General features: G+C 37.2%; 1 long non-coding RNA gene across 2 annotated transcripts; it reads left to right on the top strand.

Moving 5' to 3' along the window:
- The first annotated feature begins 2,823 nt into the window (after positions 1–2,823).
- On the top strand, positions 2,824–26,989 carry LOC311605839. Of its 2 annotated transcripts, XR_014782106.1 has the most exons (5): positions 2,824–3,223; positions 7,153–7,304; positions 8,258–8,456; positions 26,281–26,414; positions 26,595–26,989. It is a non-coding gene; the product is annotated as an uncharacterized lncRNA (long non-coding RNA). The 2 variants fall into 2 exon arrangements; XR_014782107.1 differs by lacking the exons at positions 26,281–26,414; positions 26,595–26,989 and adding an exon at positions 9,336–9,508.

The raw sequence follows: 26,989 nt of genomic DNA, 5'->3' as shown, positions 1-26,989 counted from the left end.
GCTATGTTTTGTTATTAACTCCTAGAAGGTTGTTTTTCTCTAATGAGAGACATAAACTAGGTATATCCTAATGGGAGAGAAGTCAAGGATAAACTAGGAGGAACAGAGAGATGGGAAACTGTATTTAGATAAAAAGACACACACACACACACACACACACACACACACACACACACACACATACATACACACACACATCCCTATCATTAACTACTAGTTTATTTTAAAGATAGCTGAGTAATTCTCAACAGTATCTGCTTTCTCATGAGAATCAACAAATTGTGAAAAATCTGAACACCTTAAAAAGCAAAATGCTGATTAACCAATGCCACCACCAGGGTTCTTTGTAAATGCCACCAATGTTTTTCTTTTTCATCTATCATGTTCTATTGCTTTAAGCAGAGACTGTGACCAGCCAGAGCAGATACGAATTACAGAAGCAATGCTGAAAAAAAAACTTAAATGGTTGTTTGCTCCAGTTTGGAAAATGTAAGAGTTATGCTTAATGAAAGAAAGTAAGCATAGTTATACAAGAGAGCATTGGAAAAGTGGCTGCTGTCACCACAAATGTACATTAAAATACCCGTGATTATATATGTTGACATCTCAAGCTCATGTTTAAAATTAACTGAGATATTGTTTTAAGAATAATTATCTCTGTGACTATGGGTTCTAGGAAAATCACAAAGAGGTTGTCAAATATATTTCAGTAAGCAGCAAATGAACCTCGCTTACAGACATAAATCATTAATCTTTAAATCACTAGCCAATTTCTCAATAAGCCCATTGGCATGGAAACTCTAAGATACTCAAAGGATAGTTCACACAGATCTGGCATGCATGGTTGGCTTGTGTTTTAATTACTGTTTATGCATCAGCAGAATCCAGGCTTTGGTATGTAATAAATAGAATGCTGTCTTTGTGACCAGATGGTGTTAGATGCAAGGCCCAGAGAGCATTTGTGGAGATTACAGGACCGATTTACTCTGTTTCCACCAGTTTAATTGGTGAGAAAAAGACACACAGAGAGAGAGAGAGAGAGAGAGAGAGAGAGAGAGAGAGAGAGAGAGAGAGAGGAGTGAGAGAGGAGAGAGGAGAGAGAAAACAAAAAATAAAACCATGCACACCAAGAACTCCAAACTATAGAAAAAATGTGTGCTGCCATATGAATTACTTTAAAAGACATTTATACACAACTTGGTCATATCACAAACTTTATAGTCATCTCAATGATAAGTTGATGCCTTAATTGTCTCTTCATTTATATATCAGTGTCATATTGAGCAATCATGAGAGAAAATTCCTTCTGCATAAAATGGGAAAAAATACAGAGACCCACAGCAAGACATGACACAGAGAGACCTTGGACCACACAGCTCTAAATCAGATGTCTGCATCATATCCCTCCAACTCAGAGCTCAGGAAACCCCTAGGAAAGGAAGCCAGAAAGAGTATAAAGGCCTGAGGGGATGAAAAACTCCAGGAGAACAAGGCCTTCTAAATGCACTGAGCCAAGTTCATACGGACTCAAAGAGACTAAAGCAGAAGGCACAGGGAACACATGGGTCTGTACCCGGTCTTCTGTGTATATATTAGAGCCTTCAGTTTAGTGTTCTTATGAGACTCCTGAGTATGTAAACAATAGGTCTTTGACTCTTGTGCCTTCACTTGTGGCTCTTTCCCTTCTTTTGGTTTACCTTGTCCAACTTCCATGTGATGGCTTTTGTTTTATCATATTACATTATGCTATGTTATCTTTAGTTGTTATCTCTTAGAAGCCTGTTCTTTTCTAACGAGAGACAGGAAGGTGTGGATCTAGATGGGAGAGGCTCAGGGAAAGAACTGGGAGAAGCGAAGGGAATCAAAACTGTGATCCGTAAATATGGTATAAGAAAATAATCTATTTTTATTAAGAGGGGAAATATAATCCCTTCATATATTTTTGATGAACATAGAATGAAAATACCTATTAAGGCTCTAAATGCAATGACATATATGGTGACGTTTCTCTCTCTCTCTCTCTCTCTCTCTCTCTCTCTCTCTCTCTCTGTAGGCTTTGAAGTTTTTCAAACCTACTTTATTTGGGGTTCTTCAATGCTTACCCCTCCCTTCCAACACGCCTACCCTAGATAGGAGAGAGAAGAGGTTAATAGGAACAGAAGAGATAGACCGTTTTAATACTCAGTTCCTTGGAGCAATTCCACTGGCATAGTCAGCAGGATTCCAATAGACCAGCTAAAGAGCAAACCAGCAATTCAGCGAAGGTGACTGCAGCTGAAGCCACTGGAACTCTGAGCAGCAGCTGGAGGCCAGAGCCTCGAAGCCTTCTCTGGAGCAGCTCTCTCTAGGAGCATCTTGAAGTGGAGTGATGAATAGCCAAGACCAAAAAAAGAAAAGGCTCTCTTCTTTTGGATATATATATCCTCTCAGAGGCTGTACTAGGATGTTTATCAGTTGGCAAAGACCATGTCCCCACAAGAGGTGGTTCTTCCACTGGACAAACACCACCTGTTCTCTCACAAGTCTGTTTTCAGCGGGAAAATGCCTCACACCCTCACACAAATCTGTTTCACATCACACACTTGGGATCAAAACAAAAACATGTTTACAACCACTACATCTCTGTTTCTGTTTCTGTTTCTGTCTCTGTCTCTCTGTCTCTGTCTCTGTCTGTCTCTGTCTCTGTCTCTCTGTCTCTCTGTTTCTCTCTCTCTCTCTCTCTCTCTCTCTCTCTCTCTCTCTGTGTGTGTGTGTGTGTGTGTGTGTGTGTGTGTGTGTGTGTGCGCGCGCGTGCATGTGTCTTGAGGGCACTCATAGAGGCCATCGTGTAGGTCCTAGAAAACCATCTCCAGTCCTCTTCAGAAGCAGCAAGCTCTCTCAACTGATGAGTCATCACTCTATTCCCTTAAATGAAGCTTGAAAATAAATTAACATAAGAAGTGTTTATGCCTAATAACACTTGTAAATAACCCCTTTTTCAGATTTCAGAAAAATCTCATTTAATCAAGACAGACATTTGAGAATAATCTGTGGAACAAATGAAAGTATATCTCCTTGTGATGCCTGTTCTTGGTTGCCAAGTTGACTATATCTTGGATGCAGTCAACTAAACCCAAAATTGGAGGGACACATCTGTGAGTGATTTTTCCTTAGTTTGAAGTGGGAAGATCCACTTCTAATCTTGATCTTCCAAGTGGACACACCTTTAATCTGGATCTTTGAGGTGAGAATATGTATGTATATATATAGATAGGTATACATATCTACATCTATAAAGATATATATATCTTTAATTAAAATCTTTTGAAGTGGGAAGAGGAAACAATAATCTGGGTCACATCTTCTGCTGAAAGTCTATATTAGGTCATGGAAAAAGGCTTTTGCTCTTCTCCTGCTTGCTCTCACCTTGGTAACAAGTCCATTTTTCACTAGCATGAGAACCCAATTTTAGGGGATTCCACATAACTGAAGACCAGCTGAAGCAACCGTTTTCATGGACAGAACAACTTCTGGATTCTTGGACCTTCTGTTCATGGATAGTTATTGTTAGATTAGCTTGGCCACAATGTATAAGTCATTCTGATGGATACCTTTTCTTAATATAGATAGATTCATTCTATTAGTTCTGTTACTCAAGAGAAAACCGACTAATATACTATTATATCAAGTTTCTCACTTTCATTGTGGTTAATTTTATTTTCTTGATATACTTTTTTTTTTTTACTAATAATACCTTGTTGGCTATGTCAACTTGACACAAAGTATAGCCACTGGAGATAAGGGAGTCACTATTTAAAAAATGCCTTTGTAAAATTTTCCTGTAGGCAAGCCTATCAGCCATTTTCTTAATTTAGTTATTGACATGGTATGACTGAACTTATTGTTGGTGGGGCCACCTTCAAGCTATTGGCCCTGGATTCTCTAAGAATAGAGGCTGAGGAGTGCAGGGAGAAATCCAGTAAGAAGCACCCCTCCATGGCCTCTGTATTAGCTCCTGCCTCCAGGTTTCTGGCCTTTTAGAGTTCCTGCTCTTGTTACCTTTAATGATAGACTAAAATGTGAAAGTATATGCCAAACAAACTCTTTCCTCCCCAAGCTAATTTGAGTCATTGTGCTTCATCATAGTAATAATAACACTAACTAGGACAAATATTATAAAATAAAAGTCCAAATATTTAGGCAAAGCATTCACAAGTGGGTAATTACATTTTCCCAAAGAATCTTTTATTTTTCAGTCAGATCCAATCTGTTAAATTCCAGATGTAGACATAGAAATGTCTCAACATATGGATGATCTAACAACTTTTACTATTGTTCTATTTATTTTTTTCTCCTTTATTAATTTATTCTTGTTACATCTCAATGGTTATCCCATCCCTTGTATCCTCCCATTCTTCCCTCCCTCCCATTTTTCCCTTACTCCCCTCCCCTATGACTGTTCCAGAGGGGAATTACCTCCCCCTGTATATGTTCATAGGGTATCAAGTCTCTTTTTGGTAAGCTGCTGTCCTTCCTCTGAGTGCCACCAGGTCTCCCCCTCCAGGGGACATGGTCAAAGGTGAGGCACCAGAGTATGTGAGAAAGTCATATCCCACTCTCCACTCTACTGTGGAGAGTGTTCTGTCCATTGGCTAGATCTGGGTAGGGGTTTAAGGTTTACCGCCTGTATTGTCCTTGCCTGGTGCCTTAGTTTGAGCGGGACCCCTGGGCCCAAATCTGCCTATCATAATGTTCTACTTGTAGGCTTCTAGGACCCTCTGGATCCTTCTACTTTGCCATTCTCCCATGATTCTCTCATCTGGAGTCCCACTAGAATGTCCTCCCCTCTGTCTCAGTTTCCTGGTAAGTGTAGGCTTTCGTGGGACATGCCCCTTGGGCTAATACGCAGATATAAATGAGTACATACCATTTGAGTCTTTCTGCTTCTGGGTTAACTCACTCATTATGATCATTTCTAGCTGAATCCATTTATCCACAAATTTCAGGAATTCCTTGTTTTTAATAGCTGAATAGTATTCCATAGTGTATATGTACCACAGTTTCTTTATCCATTCTTCTATTGAGGGACACTTAGGCTGTTTCCATGTTCTGGCTATTATGAATAAGGCTGCTATGAACATGGTTGAGCAAATTTTCTTGTTGTGTGCTGGAGCATCTTCTGGGTATATTCCAAGGAGTGGAATAGCTGGGTCTTGAGGAAGCCCTATTCCCATTTTTCTGAGATAGCACCAGATAGATTTCCGAAGTGGCTGTACTAATTTGCATTCCCACCAGCAATGAAGGAGTGTTCCTCTCTCCCCACATCCTCGCCAGCATGTGGTGTCGCTTGAATTTTTGATCTTAGCCATTCTGATGGGTGTAAGATGGAATCTCAGAGTTGTTTTGATTTGCATTTCCCTGATGATTAAGGAGGTTGAGCATTTCTTTAAGTGTTTCTCAGCCATTTGATATTCCTCTGTTGAGAATTCTCTGTTTAGTTCCAAGCCCCATTTCTCAATTGGGTTATTTGGTTTGGTGGTGTTTAATTTCTTGAGTTCTTTATATATTTTGGATATTAGACCTTTGTGAGATGCAGGGTTGGTGAAGATCTTTTCCTAGTCTGTAGGCTGTCACTTTGTTCTCTTGACAGTGTCTCCTGCCTTACAGAAGCTTCTCAGCCTCATGAGGTCCCATTTATTAATTGTTGACCTCAAGGTCTGGGATGTTGGTGCTCTGTTCAGGAAGTTGTCCCCTGTGCCAATATGTTCCAGGCTCTTCCCCACTTTTTCTTCTAAGTGACTTAGTGTCTCTGGTTTTATGTTGAGGTCTTTAATCCACTTGGATTTGAGTTTTGTACAAGGTGACAAATATGGGTCCAGTTGCATTTTTTTACACATAGACATCTATTGTTCTATTTATTTTGAGTTGTTTTATATTCACTTTCATGAAATACATGAGGAACATTGAGTCAATTTTTCTTGTTAAAATCTTTCATAATAGTGACTTAAAATTAAAATTACAATAATATGTGTGATGAACATAGCCTATAATTAACTTTAAGACTTAAGCAATCATTTTTACAGGCATCTATAATTACCTTTTATTAAGTGTTTCCTGAAAACATCCATAGAGATATTATTATAAAGCTGAACTTATATAGTTTCAACCTGATGTAATCAATTACCATTTCCATAATTTATTTAGCATTCTTTATAAAAGTTTGGAGTATTTTTACAATAGACTTCCAATGTCCCATGGCACAAAACTCACATTCTTATCACTCTTACTTATGCGAAGTCTAACCACTGTTAAAATGATCTGTAACGTATATGTATTTATATGGAAGTAGACTATAAGTTCACACTAATATTTTAACTACTCTATTTGGGGGCCTGGAAATATAATTTGAGAAATTAGTATTAACTATTTACTGGATAAGTTGAACTAAAGACAAGTAACTGTCATGCAAGGATAACTGAAATCCATGAGGCAACTAATGGAGAAAATCCATATCTGTGTAAACATGATGTAAGGCAAAAATAGGAGCTGACACACATGGAAACCTGGATTGGAGGCCAGCTTCACAGTGTACATTAAAAAAAACCAACTACATGCAACTTAATTATTCCATACCAGGGCACATGATCACTTTTAACATATTTATAAAACTATGAAAAATTTACCCAGAGGGTGTCCTAGACATTTTTCTATTGCTATTTTAAGACAGTAAAGACCAAGGCAATTTTGGAAGAAAGAGTTAATTTGGTGCTTACAATTTCAGACAGTTAGCCATAACCGTCATAGAGGGGCACTGGATACTATTAAGCTGAGAGCTTACATCTTGATCACAAGCACAAGCCAGAGACAGAAGGAGCTAGTTAGGAATGATATGGGCATTTGAAAGCTCAAGACCCACCCACGGTAACACACCTCCTCCATCGAGAACACATATGCTAACCCTTCCCAAGCAGGTCCACCAACCGGGGACCAAGTACTCAAACGTATGGAGAACATTTCCAATTCAAACCACCACAGAAGAGAGCTTCATTATTTTTGTCTGTTGATGTTGTTTTCTTTGCTTGTTTGTTTTCTTCTATTCTTCTCTCATATATTCCATAGACAATAATTTTTCTTCCTTCTACTCCTCTCAGTCACTTCCCCCATCTCTTCCAGATCCATGTCTCAATTTCCCTTCAAATGAAAGAGCAGAGCCCCCAGGGATATCCATGGAACATGGCCTAACCAGCTGTAATTGGACTAGACACAACCCCTCATATCAATGATAGACAACACAACCAAGGAGGAGAATGATATACCAAGCACAGGTGAGAGAGTCAATGGCACCCATCACTGCCCCCATCTGGAGTCCCACAAGAACACCAAGTGTTACAGCTATAAGACATATGCGGAGCACCCAGCTCAGACTCATACAGGATTTGGTCTGACACTGAGCCTCGCTGGCTGTATGGTATCCTCTACTCCTCTGACATACAGCACATTCTTCCCTCCCAGTCTTCTGTGGCTTCTTTTTAATAACTCAGAAGCAGCCCAACCCCTACAAATAGCACAAAACACAAATTTTGGTGTCTATATATTTTACAATGTACAAAATATTTCAAAAATATAATACTGTATATACAATATAACAATTATATTAGTTTCAAAAACTTGTAAAATTAATCGATTTTAATAAAACTGTGTTGATAGTTGGCTTGTCATTACTGAGAAGGAATATAAGTTGAACTGTGGGTACCAGTAATGTTCTAAAAGTTAATTAGATACAGGTTATATGTATGTGTGCATTTTGTGGATTTTGACCAATATATGTGTATGGAATACATTGTTAGAGGGTTGTTTTTCTATTGGGTTTTTGTTCTTGAGAAAGAACTTAAAATTAAATAGGGAGGGTGAGGAAGAGGATCTGAAAGGGCCAGGGGCTTTGGAGTAATATGATAAAATTATGCTTGTTTTTAAAAGGTCTTAAATGATAAAAAAAAATGAGAATGGTGTAAATTGCAGTTTTTCTTAATGTACCATATTTTCACATACATTATGTCTTTACTTACTCTATATTAAATATGGTTTTGGCATTATTATATATATCCTTAAAGATAACATTTTTCATCTTGGAAGGAAGCTTGTAAATGCAGGAAGTTCTAAAGAAAGTGCAATATACCATAGCAGTATGATTATGACAGAGGAAGTAAACAACTCGGGAATTTTAGGAACTCCTGGAAGCTAACCAGATTACACCTCTTCTTCCTCAAGCATCTTCAAGTTGTAAGGATAGCTGAGACACTTTCTCAAAGAAGCTGAGCTTCTAAGAAGGCAGGATGATTACCTGAAAGAGACACCCTCCAACCTGTCACCTTGCTGCAAGCTATCCATTGGGCTCCAAATTCCCAAGTTTCATGAGTTGTCACCCATGTGGGGGTGAGCAATTGATGACACAGCTGCTTTTAATAATTTCTGCTCCCGTAAGTAATATCTCACTCATATTCTTATGTGTTCCTCAGTAAAACTCACTGGTTGGATCTTAGTATTGCTACGTTGGTCTGACCTCAGTTTGCTCTGATGGATGGATGTGTAGATATTTGCTTATGTCTACCTGGGAACGGTGTCGCATAATCTTTTTATAAAATGGAGCACACAGTGAGTGAGGAGATGGATCTATTAGTAAAAAGCATTTGTAGCATCTGTGAGGAATTATGTTCTCAATCCCAAAATCTACATAAAAAGGCCAGATGTGGTTGTGCTTACCTGAAACCCCACTGATGTCAAGGTGGGAGGTGAAAACAGATGGATCAGTGGAGGTTCATAGACTAGCTAGCCTGGACCCAAGAGATGATATTCAAGGAAAATGAGGAACCCTACCTCACATAAGTGGTAGAAAACACCTGAGGACAAATATCTAAGTTTTTTCTATGATGTTCATACACATCATGTGCACTTGCACAATCCAATACATTAACACACACACTCACTCTCTCTCTCTCTCTCTCTCTCTCTCTCTCTCTCTCTCTCTCTCTCTCTCTCTCTCTCTCTCACACACACACACACACACACACACACACACACACACACACAATTATAATAACATCATTATCAATTGCATAATAAACAAATAAATGTAAATGAACATTTACATTCGTTTATGGGGCACATTTGTTAATTCTTGGTGTGTTGGTGAGCTGGTAATAGAAACGTACTAATGTAACACAGTACCAAATTTGGTGTAACTACTTTCTAAATAAGCTTTATCTGCAAAACTTTGACAAGGATGATTGGTGATGAGCATGGAAATGCTGTATTAAGTAAAAAATTCTTCTCTTCTCTTATTTCAAATGACATTTTAGCTCAAATATTTGTAGCTGCTTTGTCCTGTGGAGACAATACTGTGTGAGAGAACTGTTGGCCAGAATCTTCAATACTGAGTTGTAAGAACAGAAACTGGGTGAACAGAGTCCCTGAAGAATCTGAGGAAATAAAAGTAAAGCTTATTATTTGCTGTAAATATTGTCAGGCTCAACTGTGCATGTCATAATTAACTAATACTTGATTGTAAAGGTCTCTATGAAACAGTAAAATGAGTTTCAGATAACTGATTCTAGAAAAAATATCTGATCCTGATGCTTATTATTTACATGAAATTATATAATTAAATGTATGCAATAGCTTTATATATATATTAACAAGTATACTTTTAGGCTGAATTTTCTTAACAAATATATTTTATTATGAACTTATTAAGTGAGAGTACCTCACTTATAAACCAACTAACCTAAACAATAGGAAAAGAAGATTAAAAAATACAATAATGAAACCGTAAGGATATCAGTTCTGAGGAACTATTCTCCTGGCATAATCAGCAGGATTTCTTCTGCTGGAACCTGGAGCAACCAGAACCCAGAACCTCAGCCAGAGCCCGGTGTCTGGAAGCCTTCCCTGGAGTGGTTCTCTCTAGGAGCGTCTCGAAGTGGAGCAATGAACAGCCAGAACTATCCCAAGTCTCCAAAGGCCCCTCCTCTCGTTTTTGGCTCACATTTATACCTCCTCTCAGAATCTGTTCAAGGATGTTTTTCAGCTGGTTAACAACCAATCTCCCCCACACAGTGGTTCGACTTCTAACAGGATAAACATCACCTGCTCTCTCACAAGTCTTTTTCTTATACTCCAATTGTGATCTAAACAAAAAACATGTTTATCTCTCCTTCATATACTAAAATAAAGATTTCTGTAGTGGGTCAGCCATGAGGGTCTGAAATGAAGCCAACATTGTATTTGCTGGCTGTGCTCTCAGTTGTCTTATACAGACTGCAAAACAAACAAACAAACAAACAAACAAATAAATAAAACTGAACCAAAAAGGAAAATATGATGCAGACATTTTGGAGTTATGATTTAACTGATTATTAAAACTCAGGTTAAAAGAGGAATTTGTCATGCTTACTATTACTGGGAAAAATATATTTTCTACAAGCTTTGGAAAAGGACATGATCAACATACAGCAATTTCACAAGTTCACTCTCAAAGAAACCTTCTGAGGAAAGGAAGCATATTCTGCAGTTCAGTGACTGAAAGGATCAAACAAAAATAGATTTCATGAAGGGATCAAAGCAAAATAAATTTCTAAAATAAGAAAGATAAGTTACTCCAAAAGTTAATAAGATGGACAAAAGTAAAACTGCATTGCATCAAGTTCCCAAAGTGAATGGAGTATTACATGCCATGAACATTTTATTTTAGATATATTTTTTTTTTCTGTCTGGCTGTCACATCTTCAACTTGTAATACTAGCAGCATGCTGCCTGTCTCCTTCCATTCCTCAGTTAGGCCACATTAAACTCAAGCAGCATAGCTGTACCACTCTGCATGAAACTATAGAAGGAAAAAATTTTCATCTTTGAGATTCTCATTCTATAAAATAAAATCCTCAAGTAATTAATAACTTTAAGTCATTTTTCTTACAAGACAGCAGAAGGAAGATGACATCCCCTACTTTCTTTTTCAGAAATCACTCAAAATTATTATAAGGGAGAGAAGCAAAACTCAGTTATCACCTTCTATGAAACTGATAGATATCCATGTTCCTGGACCACACTAGCAGTAGAGGTCAAAAAGTGCGTGAGAAGATAATTACTGCTTATATGACGATGTTAGCAGACCGCGCTACTCTAGAAAAGTGGCACACACTCAATGGCAATGAAAATAATTGCAAGTGCTTACTTTATGTTCTTCCTTCAACCCAATAAATAAGTCAAATTGCCAGGAAGAGAATGATGGCCGAATCACGGTGGAAACCACAGTGTAAGAGAACTGTGGACTTCATTCTGTAATGCAGTGAGGAGTGAGTCTTAAAACCATTCTCTCTCTCTCTCTTTCCTCTCTCTCTCTTTCCTCTCTCTCTCTCTCTCTCTTTCCTCTCTCTCTCTTTCTGTCCTTTTCACTTTTTAATCCCTGTTTTCTTTTTCCAGAAAACATACCTGTGTCATAGAAAACTTTTTTACACCAGAAAACAGGTTGAATCATTTTCTCCTTACAAGCATATTGGTTTGGGTGACATCACTCATAGAATGGCCAGTAGCAATCAGATAGGGACCCAGCAATGTAAGATGTCCCACAACAAAGAGAAAAGGAACAGGAGAAGCACCATGACAAATATGACCATCATCCCATAACAAACACAAAGTCATTAACACATACAATTATACACAATTTAATAATTTAGAAGACATAAAATACCACAGAGAAGATACTTGATACCCTATGAGCATATACAGGGGGAGGAGGTCCCCCTCAGTCACAGTCATAGGGGAGGGGAGTGAGGGGGAAAGTGGGAGGGAGGGAGGAATGGGAGGATACAAGGGATGGGATAACAATTGAGATGTAATATGAATAAATTAATAAAATATATTTATATATAAAATTAAAAAAATTAAAGCCTGAAAAAATCAGGCATAACAAAAAATATCATAGAGAATATCATTATTAGAAAATAAAAAATAAAAATTCATGACCTAGTAGGAAAGAGGAGAAAGCCAATTTTCAGAAATCAAAATAACAAACATAACAGACAATAAAAAAAGCTGGATGAAAAGAAAATGTTGATATAAACATTAAAGGCTCGCTTACCATGCAGATACTCAGTGGGGAGAAAGAGATTAAATCAAGTGCAATACGAACAAAGTGTTAAGTGCATTTTCATAGAATTAACAATAGTTACCTCTGTCATGCAGATTAGGAGAGAGAGGAGTGATAAGTGGATGGACTGCGTGTATTTTAGAAGGCATTTTATACCACGCTAATAATACAGCTTGATGTGTCTCATAAAACACAAACTCACTCACAGTTAAGTTTGAGGAGTGCCACAATCATTGAGATTTTAGAAACTCCTTTTTTAGTGGGAGTAAGTGATAAAAAAAGTCAATCAAAATCCTTTTTAGTAATCCATATAAATTGTGTTTTTCTACTATAATCTGGTTTTATGGTAGCATATGTGGCAAAAAAAAAAAAAAAGAGAGAAAATCTATTAAGATAGATTCAGAAAACGGCTTGTCCTAATATAAACTGTAAGGGATGAACTTTAAAAAAAAAAGCAAACACAACAAAACCTCCCACATTTAACTGTTTGAGTATTTGATGACAATACAGTGATCAATACAGAACATGTTTGAAGTCCCAGAGTCTCTTATTATAACTCTAGCCTTCCAACAGAGGATGCACACAGGTGAAAGCTGAACGCCCAAAGGACACTTGGCAGCTTTGAGTATTCATGTATGAAAAGCCCTTATATATTTTCAGATGATACTTCATTAAGTAATTTTTCTAGCAGATTTCTAGGTGCATGCAAATATGAACGCTGTCCTGCCCTCTGTCTCTCAGCAGGTGTATCATCTCAGGGAGAACAAGCACAGAAGCTGCATAATGTTTAAAAGTGATTTCTAGAAATCATCCTAAAGAATTGGACTCAAAATACAGGCTTGGTTATAGGATGTTGGTACTTTCAAGAAAAATATCTCTTCTCTGTTTTCTTCCTAAAGTAAAGTGCTTCTTCTAACTTCATAATAGTTTCCAGTTCCAGCAAAAAGTGCTTCTATGTATTTCAAAATCATGGACCTATTTTTTGTTTTTGCATCAACTAAAGCTACGAGTACAAAGCAGATTTCTGCTCTACTGTGTAAGTCAAAGGCACCTAACAAATCATTTACCAGCATGCTATGAAGATCTAGCCACAAGCCAAGTGGCAATAGAATAGGAAACACAATGGGACTGTTTTCAGAAGGAGCCAGTCTGAAGTCCTCTGCGAAGCCGAGCACATTATGTGAATGCAGCGTTTCTTCCTACTACATAGAGAACGAAGCACTGTGTTCTTCCTGGGTTGAGGCATTCTCAGCACTTCCTATTTGGCTTTTGTGTAGTGCATTGCATGGAGAGCTTATGACTAAGAGACTAAAATACGAAACAATGTTCTTTTACTCATCAACTTACAGTCAACTTCAAAGTAATTTAGAGCAGCGAGATAGCCAAAGAAAAATGTACTCATCGCCAGCAAATCTGATTACAGATTATGGTAGTAGTGCCTCAGGTAATAAGTATTCTAAGATTGACCTACCTAGTCCTAAGAACAGATGATTAAAGTCTCCCCACGTCTGATATTTTGTTAATCGCATACCGTGGGAAAGTAGTGTAGACTGTGTGCCTTCTGGCGATAGTTAGTCCACAGAGCAGAACAAGCAAGCAGTTTTCTCCACGATCTAAATAAATTTGTTCATGCTTTGTGATTAGAGAACAGAAAAGAAAGAAAGAAAGAAAGAAAGAAAGAAAGAAAGAAAGAAAGAAAAAGCATCCAGCAGATAAGTATTAATGAGAGTCAAGTTATTCTAAATTGACTTGGGCTAAAGACATTTAAGATGGATATTCTGTTCAGCATTTCAGCATCTTGCCACTAGTGTCATCCATGGGTCACATTTTATTGAAGAACCCAGTCTTACCAATAAAACTAGATAAACTTGTTTTTTTACCTTGATCACTATGCTGCTGGCTTTTCTGAATTGTGTGAAATGGGGTAACAATTAAGAGAGATTTCACTATCTTTTGTGAGTATTTTCATTCACATACCTTTATAACTGAAATCAATTGTTCTGCCAATGGAATTCCTTCGCCTTTTGCGGTCTGAAAAGCCATTTCCTAGCTTTCTTCCCTAATCTTTCCCATTGGAGGAGGACCACTGACTTCAGAGTTCTGGCCTACACTTGTTTTTCTGCTTCAGAATCCTGTGTGTCCAGGACGATGCTTGACCACTGCTGCACAAAATATTGTTGTTTGCAGACTTGCAGACATGTTGTAAGGTTTGTACCACTTCTTCCTGTCATGGATTTTATTTAAAAAGTGAAAATAGCATCATGTCACTTTATTTTATGCCCTTTCCCCCACTGGGTTTATGAAGACTCAATTTACTGCAGTTTGATGAGGTCTAAACTTCTCTTACTGAAGGCAATTCTGTCAAGACTACAATGACTGCTTGTGTATGCTTAACACTACATACATACACGCAGGTGACATGACCAAAGGTCCAATGTGTTTTCTCTGAGTAGTATCAGTTAAATACACTGCTGTGAACATTAGCAGTTGTCAGGATGCCGAGCCCAAATCAAAACCCAACAACCCTGACTAGCTGTTGGGCAAAATCAATTAAGTAATTAAAACGAATAGAGGACTGTGGGAAAAGGTTAAGCAAAACACCAAGAGCAACTGGGATAGTAAAGGAGTCATAGGTAACAGAAAGGCTTTGACGTGGTGTATTTATAATTACCAAGACACAAGAATATGGGGACAGAACTCTGATAGCACCATTCCAGGAGAATTAAAGTATTCACATGAGATGAAGCCGAGATCGCAGGATACACAGCCATCACTTCGTCACTTGAAGGCTCAACAGTCACTCTGTTTAGTACATGGAGTTAAGAGGCAGAGTGAGAATGTCAGTGGGAGGTGAGAACACAAGGTAATGTCAGATGTAGTGTAGAATGTTCTTTATGAGCACTCAGAAGTATTTCAACCATTTTTCTGTGGCTAGAGAGAAAATCCCGTGTCTCTATCCAAAACACAAAAACAACAACAAAACACCAGCTAGAAACAAACATGAGTAAAAGCAGTTTGCAAGAAATTGAGGTAAAGAAATAGCCAGATCACAAGAAATAAGTCACTATGATCTCTAACTCTTTACTTAAAAAGATTTAGGTGCTTAATGTTAAATTTCCATTAGGATTAAATTAATTTCACAGGAAAGTAAAAAGAACACCAGTAGTAAGGATAAACCTGTTATAAAAAGAAAGAAATGAAAAGTGAGAAAGAAATACCCTGGCATCCATAAAGAAAAAAGGGTAGGTCATCTGAAATGTCTACAAATTGTCAATGCATCAAGATAACTTGACAAGGAAAAGAAAATCAACCAAATAGCAAAGGACAATACAGTACAGAAATAATGGTGATTAAAATTAAAGTGGTATTAGAAATAAAAAAAATTCTAAAATAAACAAGAAAAGAAATGAGTTACTTTCAGAAGCTAAAGTAATATATATTTGAGGCACCTCATGCCTCAAATATTCAGCAACCATGCAGGTTTTATAACTAGTCAAAATTATTTTTGTCATCAATTTTGAAGAAAATCAGTCATGAATGTTTAAGGGCTCATGAATGCATAATGATAATGTTCTTAAAGTCAATTATTAATAACAAGTGAGACAACCAGAGTGACAAACAACACTTAAACAAAGACTTGTGGTCACATGTAAGATGACTTGTCATACAAAGAGAATAACTCTCATAACCTGTGTTCCTAGCTATGGGCGGACCCTTTGCAAAAACACTTTCTGACTTAAATAACATTTGAATGATGCCTTGTCTGTATCTAAAATAAAAGAGCCTGTCAAGTGCCTCAGAAAGTAAAGGTTTCTGCTGCCAAACTTGCCAACCTAAGTTCCATGTGGGGACTCACGTGATAAGAGAGAGAACTGGCTCCCATAAACTGTTCCACAAATATGCCAAGGCACCTGCATATACACACACAAAAGACACACACACACACACACACACACACACATATGTACGTAAAAACAAAAAATTACAAGAGTAAGTATATAAGTAGATAAGTAAATAAATATTATTGTAACAACTAGCAAAACAGTGACTTGATTAAATAAATGGCTGACTGACCCCAAGCCTAAAATATGAAATCTATAATTTGCTATTTTCCTATAAGCAAATCATTTTCTGATAAGCCCAGGGTTAGGAGATGTACTGGATCCCAGTGAATGATAGAGGCAATTTTAAGCATATTAAGTTTTCTGCGAGAGACCATAGAGTATTTTGAGCATATTTATAATCCCATTTCTATCTTAAAAACTGCTCCCTTATATTCACTTATTGGGAGGGATACTTGAGAGCCTGCTACAGTCATCTAAGAAAAATCTGAAGAAAGCTTACATCAGCATGGAATAGATACAATGAAGAGAGTTAGACTTCTTCTCTTCCCTGATGGCTTGTTTGATCAGCAGATGCATGAGGCAATGACTTGTAGAGGAATGCAAATTATAGATGATTATATATTACAGAATGGTATTAATGAGGTTAGCATATATTACACAGGATCAGGATGAAAACAATGGCTGCCCATTTGCTTGATAGGGTAGACAGCCAGCAGCTGTCACTCCACAGGACAAACATTCCAACAACCCCATTCCGGTTCTGAAGACTTCTTAGGGTCCCACGGGAGCTGCTTCAGTCTGCATTGAGAGGCCGTAGAACTTGTGCTCTGGTGCTGGCAAAGTAGGGAAAACGCAACAGTGCAATAGATGGATCCCACAGCAATGAAAAGTAGATAGGAGAGGCTGGAGAGATGGCTCAGCAGTTAAGAGCACTGATTGCTCTTCCAGAAGTCATGAGTTCAGTTCCCAGCAACCACATGGTGGCTCACAACCATTTATAATGCCATCTGATGCCCTCCTCTGGCCTGCAGATGTACATGCAGACAGAGCACTGTGTACATAATAATTAAAGAAATAAATCTTTTTTTAAAAATAGGCAAGTAAAAAGTGTTGCTTTCACCTTGTACCTTTATATCTTGTAAGCTGCAGCCTAATTGTGATGAGTATTCGTGCCTCAGTTAATTCTGCAGGGAAAAATCCTCTCTGATCTACCCAAATGCTTGCCCCATATCCAATCAAGCTGTTGCCTATTGAAATCAATCATTTGTCCTAGCTGCTTTTCTACTGCTGTGTGATAAGACAATGTGACTAAGACAACTTATGGAAGAAATAATTTAATTAGGGCTTACAGTTTCAGAGTCCATGACCATCACGGAAGGGAGAAAGGCAGCTCACAGGCATGGGCCCATGGAACTATTAATGAGAACTCACCCCTTAAGACACAGCCACAAGGCAGATTGGGAATGCCACACATCTTTGAAAACCTCGAATCCCACCCCCTGCTACAAGGCCACCACGAGCAATCCTTTCCAAACAAGTCTGCCAACTGAGGACTAACTAAGCATCCTAATATATGAGCTTATGGGATCATTCTCACTCGGACCATATCATCAAAATAGGGTGTGGTGATCACTAGAAGTAGGGTAGGAAACAATGGGAAAACTGAAGGCACAATTATAGCAACTGAGTGATTCTGACGTCATTAGGACTCTGAGTTGGAGTTTTGAAGGAGAAAGTTCATGGTAACTCTCATTCATACTGATTATTCATCATTGTAATTATTGTTAATTCTTTGTAAAAATATATTCATTTAAAAACAATGCTTTTCTCCACTGTTACACACACACACACACACACACACACACACACACACACACACACACACACACAAAACCACCAACAATAACAACTGCAGTCTATTTTCAACATGTTTCTTTGATGCCAGAGATTTTTCACAATAAGGGTGAGCTTTCATACCATCTGACACCTTTGTCAGAATGTATCACTGTTATCTCCATCTGAGGTGCAAAATTTAGCAGCTTTTCAATATAGGTGTGATAGTTCCCCTGAAGGCTTGAATGTGTGTGTGTGTGCGTGTGTGTGTGTGTGTGTGTGTGTGTGTGTGTGTGTGTGTGTAACAGTGTGCATGCATGAGTGTATATGCATGTGTATGTGGTGTGTGGTATGTGTGTGGTATGAGTGTATATTGCAAGTGTGTGTGTCATACACAATAAAAAGACAGACTTCTGCAACACTTCTGAGTACAAATTTGTAAATTCTAAATATAAATTAATTATATTATGATATATTCTAATACATTTATATCAAATGCTCTTTAAATAACTGATTTGAAACATGACCAACCACTTTTGATGGAAATTTTGACTTAACCTTGTAAAATCTGTTTTACTTTTTCCAAAATGAAATTTCTAATCTCACTCAAAATGAACACTGATTCTGATTCAGGTCATTTTTGGAAGAATGTATTTTATCCAAATTAAAAAGAAGAGTGAGACAAAACCTACCAAGAAGAGAAACATTGCAAGAACCCATACCACAAGCTACTCCATTTTCACAGCCAAAATTGTGGGCAGGAGACAAAGACTGTACACTTCAGAATAAACAGTTATTTGCTAACAAAACTTCTAAATTCATCGCTCTACTTTTTAATCATGGCTAACACACTGCTCTTTCAATGGCTTATCAATTCCACATGCAAGTATGTTTATTATACTCTAGAGTGACATGATTATATTTACATTGTATCTTTAAGAGCAGAAAAATGATTTACAATTATGAAACTGATCTCAGCTAATAGCATCTTTTCAACAAAACAGCATAATCAGACACCAGTACTGTAACTTAGATTCAGGTTTAAATATAAGTTATATTTAAGAAACTAATAAAGAGTAATTGTCTGGGAGGTTTAATCCCTTCTATTTTACATTGTAAATGTTGCTACACAAACTCTATATATTGCTAATATACAGGAGATAAAATTAATATCAATATTTTAAAGAGACATTTCAGTTTATCAGAGTAAAACATGTTGTTTGTGTGAATGGCAGAGGTGTTGTTCATATTGTCCAGACCTGTGAGAGAAGTCAATGACCTGTGACAACATTGAATATATTCAGATATTTAAGCCATACCTTGGCGAGAAATGCTTAATCACCTGTACAGCTAGATATACAAACAGCCTCACAGGCCCTGGTTTATTCTGCTGGGAATATACACGCCAAGCATGTCTCATTTGTCATTTCTATAAATTAACTACTAAAAGCTGTCTTTTTAAAATATACGTAATCCCATTCATCTTGCTCATTTTCTAAAAAAAATAATAATTCTGCACTGGTTTTAAAGGTTCATGATAAAAATCATGCACAAGGCCCTTTGCTAAGCTGCCAAAGATGATTAATAAATCAGCTATTCAATAAATAAATCAATAAAACCCTAATGTATAGACTACTGAAATAACTCAATTCAAAAATCTTAAAGGATTATCCCTTGTTCTAACATAGTCTCATAATATCATCCCCTTTACTTATCCATAATCTTCCAAAGATACCCATATGATTTTTTTACTTAGTTTTTCCTAATCTACCACAAATAACACTTTATCCCAGTCTAAACACTGCAACAGGCCTTGTATATCATTGACTGATAGCAGTCAGCTGGCAGTAGCTTAACAAATATAAGAAAAGTTCACCAATTGGTCATCCATTACCAAATGATCTGCCTTTTAATTTTTACTTAACCCTATTCATCATGCTCATGTTTAAAATGCAATAATAATAATGCTTACTTGTGATAAAGGTTCAAAATAAAAGCATTACAAGGCATCTTCAGCCCCGAAAACAACTATACAAGTAACATTATACAGACTAAGCAGACTACATTTAGGAATATACTTATATATACATATATTATATGTATTATATGTTACATATGTATGTAATAACAAAGAACAAAAGAACAAAGAGGCCATGTATTAGAAAGAGAGCAAGAAGGAGTTTATGGGAAAGTTTGCAGAGAGAAAAAAATGTATTTGTATTATAATCTCAAAAATAATTTTAAATGTTAATATAAATATAAAATGTTAAAATATTAATTTAAATACAAATAAACATTTGAAACATTAGTTTCCCATGTTTATAAAAACTAGAAAGAAGCAATATGAAACCATATATATTTTTGCTTTGTTTTTACTGTCATTATTATTGTTGTTGTCTTTGCTTGAAAGTTAAATAAAAACTAGTCCAGCTGTGTGCACTTCCAACATCAGCCCTCCAGAGGCTGAAACTGGAGAATTTCTGGAAGGACAGACAAGACACCATAAATATTCAGTCTCAAAAACAACAAAAAAGCAACACAGTAGTAAAACATGTGTATTTGTTTCTCTTAGTTTCTCTCTTAATCCAGCTATCACACAAATAACTGAGACTCCTTTATATTTGTTTAATAACAAGCTTCAAAACACAATAACTGAGCAGTTATCACCCTATTCTTCACCCTCTAAACTAATCAGGTTTCCTCCCAGCATACTTCTGAGATACTTGGATTTTGTAACTTTCCTTGTTCGAGCTGAATCTTCCTCAGCTTTCCTGGACCTCTCCTGTGGTGGATTCCCTACTTCCTCCTCTAACTCCTCCTCCCCTGGCTGGCAGGAAGTCCAGCCCTGTGCTGCCCCAGGCTAAGTGAATGGCTATATGTTGCTATAAGTTGCGTAGTAGGTGACAATTGGGGAGAAGAGTTTATACAACACTGAGACAGGAGATCCTAAGAACAAGGCCTGCAACCAGATATGGGCAGTGCAGAAATCAGTATTTTAATTACACAATAACCTAGGTATGTCCACTTAAAGTTTTAGGGTGCTGTGATGTCTAATGTGGGCACCATGTTTGCATAGCAGTTCTCTGAAATTCATTTTTGCTGTATATCTGAAACATTATTTTCCATGTACTACAAATCCTCATTACTTCCTTCTTTCAAAATTGGCAACTACCACTGTAGTCTCTCCACAAATTTGATAGTTTTGTTATTCTATGGTTTGGGTGTTGTATATGGAAATGAAAAATATGACCATTATAGAAAACTTCAAACTTTTGAAGTATGTGCAAACTTCAAAAATATTATACACAGAACTAGTAAAAACACCCAAAGCATGATTAGTAACATCAATTCTGAGCAAATAGTTAGCACAATTGAAGCTAGGATCATGAAAAAATATGTGTACCCACATGTATGCTGATTATGTTCTACATCCAAGAGGCAAAAAGACTTAAATGTTTATACAGAATCATTGAACAAAGAAACAGTAGCTTGGACACAAATGCACACACACACACACACACACATACACACACACACAGAGAGAGAGAGAGAGAGAGAGAGAGAGAGAGAGAGAGAGAGGAGAGAAGCATACATATGCAATGAAAAGTTTTGCCTTTAATTATTTCACTATTGCTAAAAATGACATTTTCTATCATAGCTGTATTACTCAATAGAGGGATTAATTTACCAAAAGTTAACTTTTGTCATCCTTGTTCAGAGCATCCTTATGTGTTACACAAAGATAAAACGACTTTAAAAGGAGCACATGTGGAGTACCTATTGCATCTCTCTGCCCCTCATGAATGTACAAAGAACAGCAATAAAGAGCATAGGCTTTCTTGTGTGGTGGTGAATATGTTTCATTTGGTTAGATCTAAGCTTTTACGAAGAGAAAAGATGGATTTGGTTCATTTGTGCTCATCCCAGTGTTTTCTAGTGAAATACATTACAAAGGTAAAAACAAAAACAGTATTTTGACTATCTAGTTAATAATTCAATAAAAATTGCATTTCAAAATTTAGAAATTTCAAAGAAACTTGCATGAAGATTTAAAACGTGTCAGATAAAACTTGGTAATTCTGAGCATCCCTTAGTCATGACTATAATCTGTGAAACCACTTTGATATACAAGAATACAATATATTTACTTCTTTTCTAACTCAAAAATTTTATAACAGTATACAGATCAAAGCTGAAATTTCATGAAAATGTTTGACTATTTCATTTTGTTTACTTCTTGGTTTTTGAAAGTATTAAAGCTTCGTTAATGACTAGCCCAAAGACAGTAGGGCAGTGTCTTCTTTTCCTGCCCTGGAGTGTTAAGAGGGATAAATAACCATGATTAGACCCAATGCATCATCTTCCAATTGGTCTTTTGCAGTCTTTCTCATCTTCATTTTTACAGATATTATTTAATAGTTGTTTAACTGATCTCTTGTTTTTTCATTATATAACTCTCTGCCATATATCTCATCAATATTTCATCATCCATCTCTCAAATGACCTTGTGAAAACATAACCATTAATTTCATTTTTCAAGACTTTCTAAATAGAACACCCAAAGTACAGGAGCTAAGATCAACAATTAATAAATGCAACCTTGTGAAACTGAAAAGCCTCTGTAAGACAAAGGGCACTGTCAATGTGATAAACCAGCAGTCTACAGATTGGGAAAAGATCTTTAGCAAATCCCCATCTGACAGAGAGCTGCTAACTAAAATATAGAAAGAACTCAAGAAACTAGGCCGCAAACAAAAACCAATAATCCAATTTTAGAATGAAGCACAGAATATAGAATCTAAAACAGAATATAGAAAACTCGAATGACTGAGAAACACTTAAATCAATGTTTAACTCCTTAGTCATCAGGGAAACACAAAAACTGCTTTGAGATTTCATCTTAAAAAACTCAGAACAGCTAAGACTAATAAGACAAATGACAACTCCTGCTTGGCAAGGATGTGGAGTAAGGAGAACACTCATTTACTGCTGGTGGGAGTGAAAACTTGTACAGCCGCTGTGTAAATCAGTGTGGCAGATCCTCAGGAAGAAGGGAATTGATTGTCCTCAACATCCAGCCATAATCACCCCTAGGCTTATAGCCAAAGGACACCTTAGCCTACCAAACTTACTCAAACATGTTCAGTGCTGCTCAGTTCACAATAGCCCGAAACAGGAAACAGTGTCAATGACCATCAGTGGCTGAATGGATAAAGAAAGTGTGGTACATTAATAAATAAACTAATATCTTGGAAATGGTAGTGCATATATTTAATCCTAGCACTCAGGGTGTAGAGGCAGGTGGATCTCTATAAGTTTGAGGCCAGCCTGGTCTGCAAAGTGAGTTTCAAGATACTCAGGCTTACACAGAAAAACTCTTTCTATTAAAACAATAATAATAATAATAATAATAATAATAATAATAACAACTTTTGCAGGTAAATAAGGCACATATTCATCCATGTACTCATGTCTGTTGATTCAATTATAACCAAGCTACAACCCATAAGAATGCAGAGATTAGGAATAGAGTAAGGGGCTAGTAGGGACATATAGATCACCTTAGAAAACGGAAATAAAATAGACAGTTATGTCTGGATGGGGGTAAGGTAGCAGAAACTGGAGGAGTGATTGCAGGAGAGGAATAAAGAAGGAAATAAGGGGGGGGAGAAAGAGAGAGAGAGAGAGAGAGAGAGAGAGAGAGAGAGAGAGAGAGAGAGAGCGCTCTAAATGTAAACGCCATTTGAGGGGCAGAACTGAAGCCTAATATTATAGATGCTTCCTAAAATATATGCACATATGAAGGCAAATAATGAGGAATACAGAGAGCCCCAACTGGACTTCTCTTGTTACAAAGATTCCAGTGCCATAAATAGGTTACATTTAATTGGTTGTTTGCCAATGGAGTCCCACGTGAAACATTAAACAACCCAGACTGTTGCCAAGTCTATAAGTTGTCTCTGCAAACTGACAGCAAGGCTATATTACCTATGACAACACCTACACAGCTCGCTGAACATGGAGAGCTTGAGTTGGTGCCTGCAGAGTCTTCACTCTTCATGTGCTACAGGAAGCTATTCTGCATGCTACCAAAGGAAAGATATAAACATAAACCCTTTCATCTACAACGGTGTGCTCCCTGCAAGATGTGCTAATGCAGTGATGGTACTAAGCTTGTGGGAGAAATCAATCTGAATCTCATTTGGCCCAAGGCCCACTCCAAGAGATAGAACCCATACCTGATACTGCTTGAGTAACCATAAACATGAGACTAGCTAGCCTAGGCACCTAGGGTAAAACCAGATACTATTGTCCTACTAAAAGACTATACCAATAAAATGTCTCCTAATGACATTCTGCTATGAACATAGATGAGTGCCTTTCTCAGCCATCTTCAGGAAAGCTTCATTCTGTAGCAGGTGGAAACAAATACAGAGACTTATACCCAGACAAAATGCAGAGAGTGAGAAACTTTGGGACACTCAGCCCTGAAAGAGATGTCTTCATCAAATCTGCCCTGCCAGTGTTCAGGGAACTCTATGAAAGAGGAGGTAAAAAGAGTGTAAGAGCCAAAGGGGATGGAGACACTAAGGAAACAAGGCCTTGAAATCAACAGCATAGACGCACATGTGAATTCAGAGAGACTGAGGCATTATGCCCAGGAACTGCATTAGTCTGCAGCAGGAAGGGCCCTAGAGCGGAAAGAAATGACACATGGCCTCATCCCCAAGACAGGAGCTGTCTCTAGTGAATAACCACTTGCAAATGGAAATTTAGTTTTCTGTAAGAGAGTCTCACTGGAGAAACAATCTACTCCAAAGGGTAGGCCACATGTCTAACTGTAGACACCTAACAGAAAATTAACTCTAGGGGACCTTTAGAGGTTCCTTGTCAAATAATGTAATGTCTTCTTTATTTTTATCACCATCATCACCATCATCACTATTATTGTATTATTATTTTGTAATTTACATATTTTCTTTTTGTCCTCTGGCTTCTTTGCGTATGTGTTATAGTGCTTTCATGGGATTCCTGAGTAGTTCCTTGTGCTGCTGTCTTTCTGGTGACTTTTCCTGTACTCTTTTTCTTGCATCTGTTTGGTTTTTCTCTTTCGAATATGTTAGATTTTGTTTTAACATATTTTATTTTAACTATTACTTAGAAATCTGTTTGTTTTCTAAGGAGAAAAAGTGGTGTGATATTTATAGGAGAGGAGGTTGAGAGAAACTGTGAGTATAGGGAGAGAAAACCCTTATCAAGATAAATTATATGAGAAAAAAACCTCTCAGTTTCTGAAATATTAAAACAAGTTAAGACACTAAGAGTAAGAGCAACTCATAAGTCTTCCTGTCATCTTTTATAATGCCCTGTTTATTCTAGACTTCCAGAAAGTATCTGAATGTATACAGCATTGCCCTAACCGCTCAGTCACTTTGGATTCCAGAAAGAGAAGAGCCTTGTCTCCAGATTGTCTCATAATGAGCTCACCCCGTGATGAGATCATCCCTAAAGCAGGAGTAATCATGGAATCCAGCTGTTCCCAAACAGTGAGGAAGTTTTCAAGTTTTTGCAGAACCAGAAAGGGACAATGATCAGCCAGGCCACACCCTGGCCAAGACTGCTCATTAATATGTACTTTTATTCTGTCAAACTTCTTCCTCGGTTTACCCTGAAGTTCAAAGGAATGCCCCATAGGTGGACTTGCAGTCACGGAATCCTGGATCTTTTCATCATTACTTCTCCTGTGGCCACAATCTCATCTTGTTAGTGTTACCGCTCTCTTTAGTCGAAGACTGAAGCAATGTTAATATAAATGAAATCAGACTCAAGATCTAGGGCTGAGTGTGTTGGCACATACCTTTAATCTCAGCACTCTGGAGGCAGAAAAGCAGTAAAGCCCAGTTCTCCATTTATGACATAAGAAGTCAAATTAGGAAGATAAATAAAATAATTGGAATTTAGTTAGCTATTTTATTTTCATATGCTACATATTTCAACTAATGTTGTTAAACGCTTTGCTATTCAAGGTAAATGTTTTCTTTTTTTTTTTTCTTTTTTAAAAAGATGTTGGTTATTTAGCATCCATTACCTCCATTGGCAAATATAGAAAATCAAGACTTTAAAGAAAATATTCAGAAAAATGCACTTTATATTGTCTGTCATTTACTACCTAGTGTTAATATTAGTTTCTTTCTTTTTTATTTTATTTTCTTTCTTTTGCCTTTCTAAGTGATAATTATATCGTTGCTATTTATTTTTATTGAGTTTTTGAATAAAGGAAATGTTAAAGACTTATTTTCAAAGTATATCAGAATACCTATTCAATATAGTGTAGTCATTAAGATAGATTTTAAAGAAAAACAAGAAGAAATGCTCTGGGTTAGGAATTGGCAGTTACATCTAACAGTCGTAACAATATTCAGCTGAAAGATTAATTTTTGTCACCTCAATTTCCCTCATTTTCTTTTCTCATCCAAATAGTAGAGTTAGAAGAATGGTCTTTGAAAGGATCTTGAAAAGCCCTTTTCATCAGTTTTTCTGTTCACCACTTAACTCACGTCTTACCGATGGCCTCCATTCCTCAAAACAATCCACCAGCACATCTACAAAGAAAGGTACACGGGATGAACTTTACTCAATAAACTCCTAGAATTTCTGGAGATGAAAGAAATATTATGAAGAATGTTTAAAAATAATATAATCAGGAAACGCTTGTTTTATAGTGGGTTTTTATAATTTATATTAAATGACAGGAGCATGACCTTACTGAATATCATATATGTCCTACTTTTTAGAGACTAGGATAGAAGAGAAAGAAAGATGTGACAGAAAATAGAGAATGTTGGTCTCCCCTTCAAGGAAAGAAGAGGGAAATGGTACTGTGTTTTCCTGTGTCAGGCATCGCCCTGAGCACTTGGAAGATATCATCTCAGGGAGCGCGGCCACTTCCTACAAGCCAGCAAGTTCAACTGTGCTTTACAAGCAATGAAAATGAAGCTGGGAAACATCACTTGACTGGCCCGACTGAGAAAGCTAGGAGCCGATTATTAGAACCCACGGCCTCTCGGCCCTCTGAAGCTTTGAGGACAGAACCGAGCCTAGCTCGAGTTTCAGCAACAGTCTCTGGTAAATACTTCGGCATGACTCAGCACGATCTATCTGGGTCCATCCGGGCACTTCTGGTGCGAAT

The sequence above is a fragment of the Acomys minous genome, assembly GCF_964271855.1.
Source record: "Acomys minous genome assembly, chromosome: 9".
Classification (NCBI taxonomy): Eukaryota; Metazoa; Chordata; class Mammalia; order Rodentia; family Muridae; genus Acomys; species Acomys minous.
This window is presented reverse-complemented; position numbering and strand designations above follow the sequence as displayed.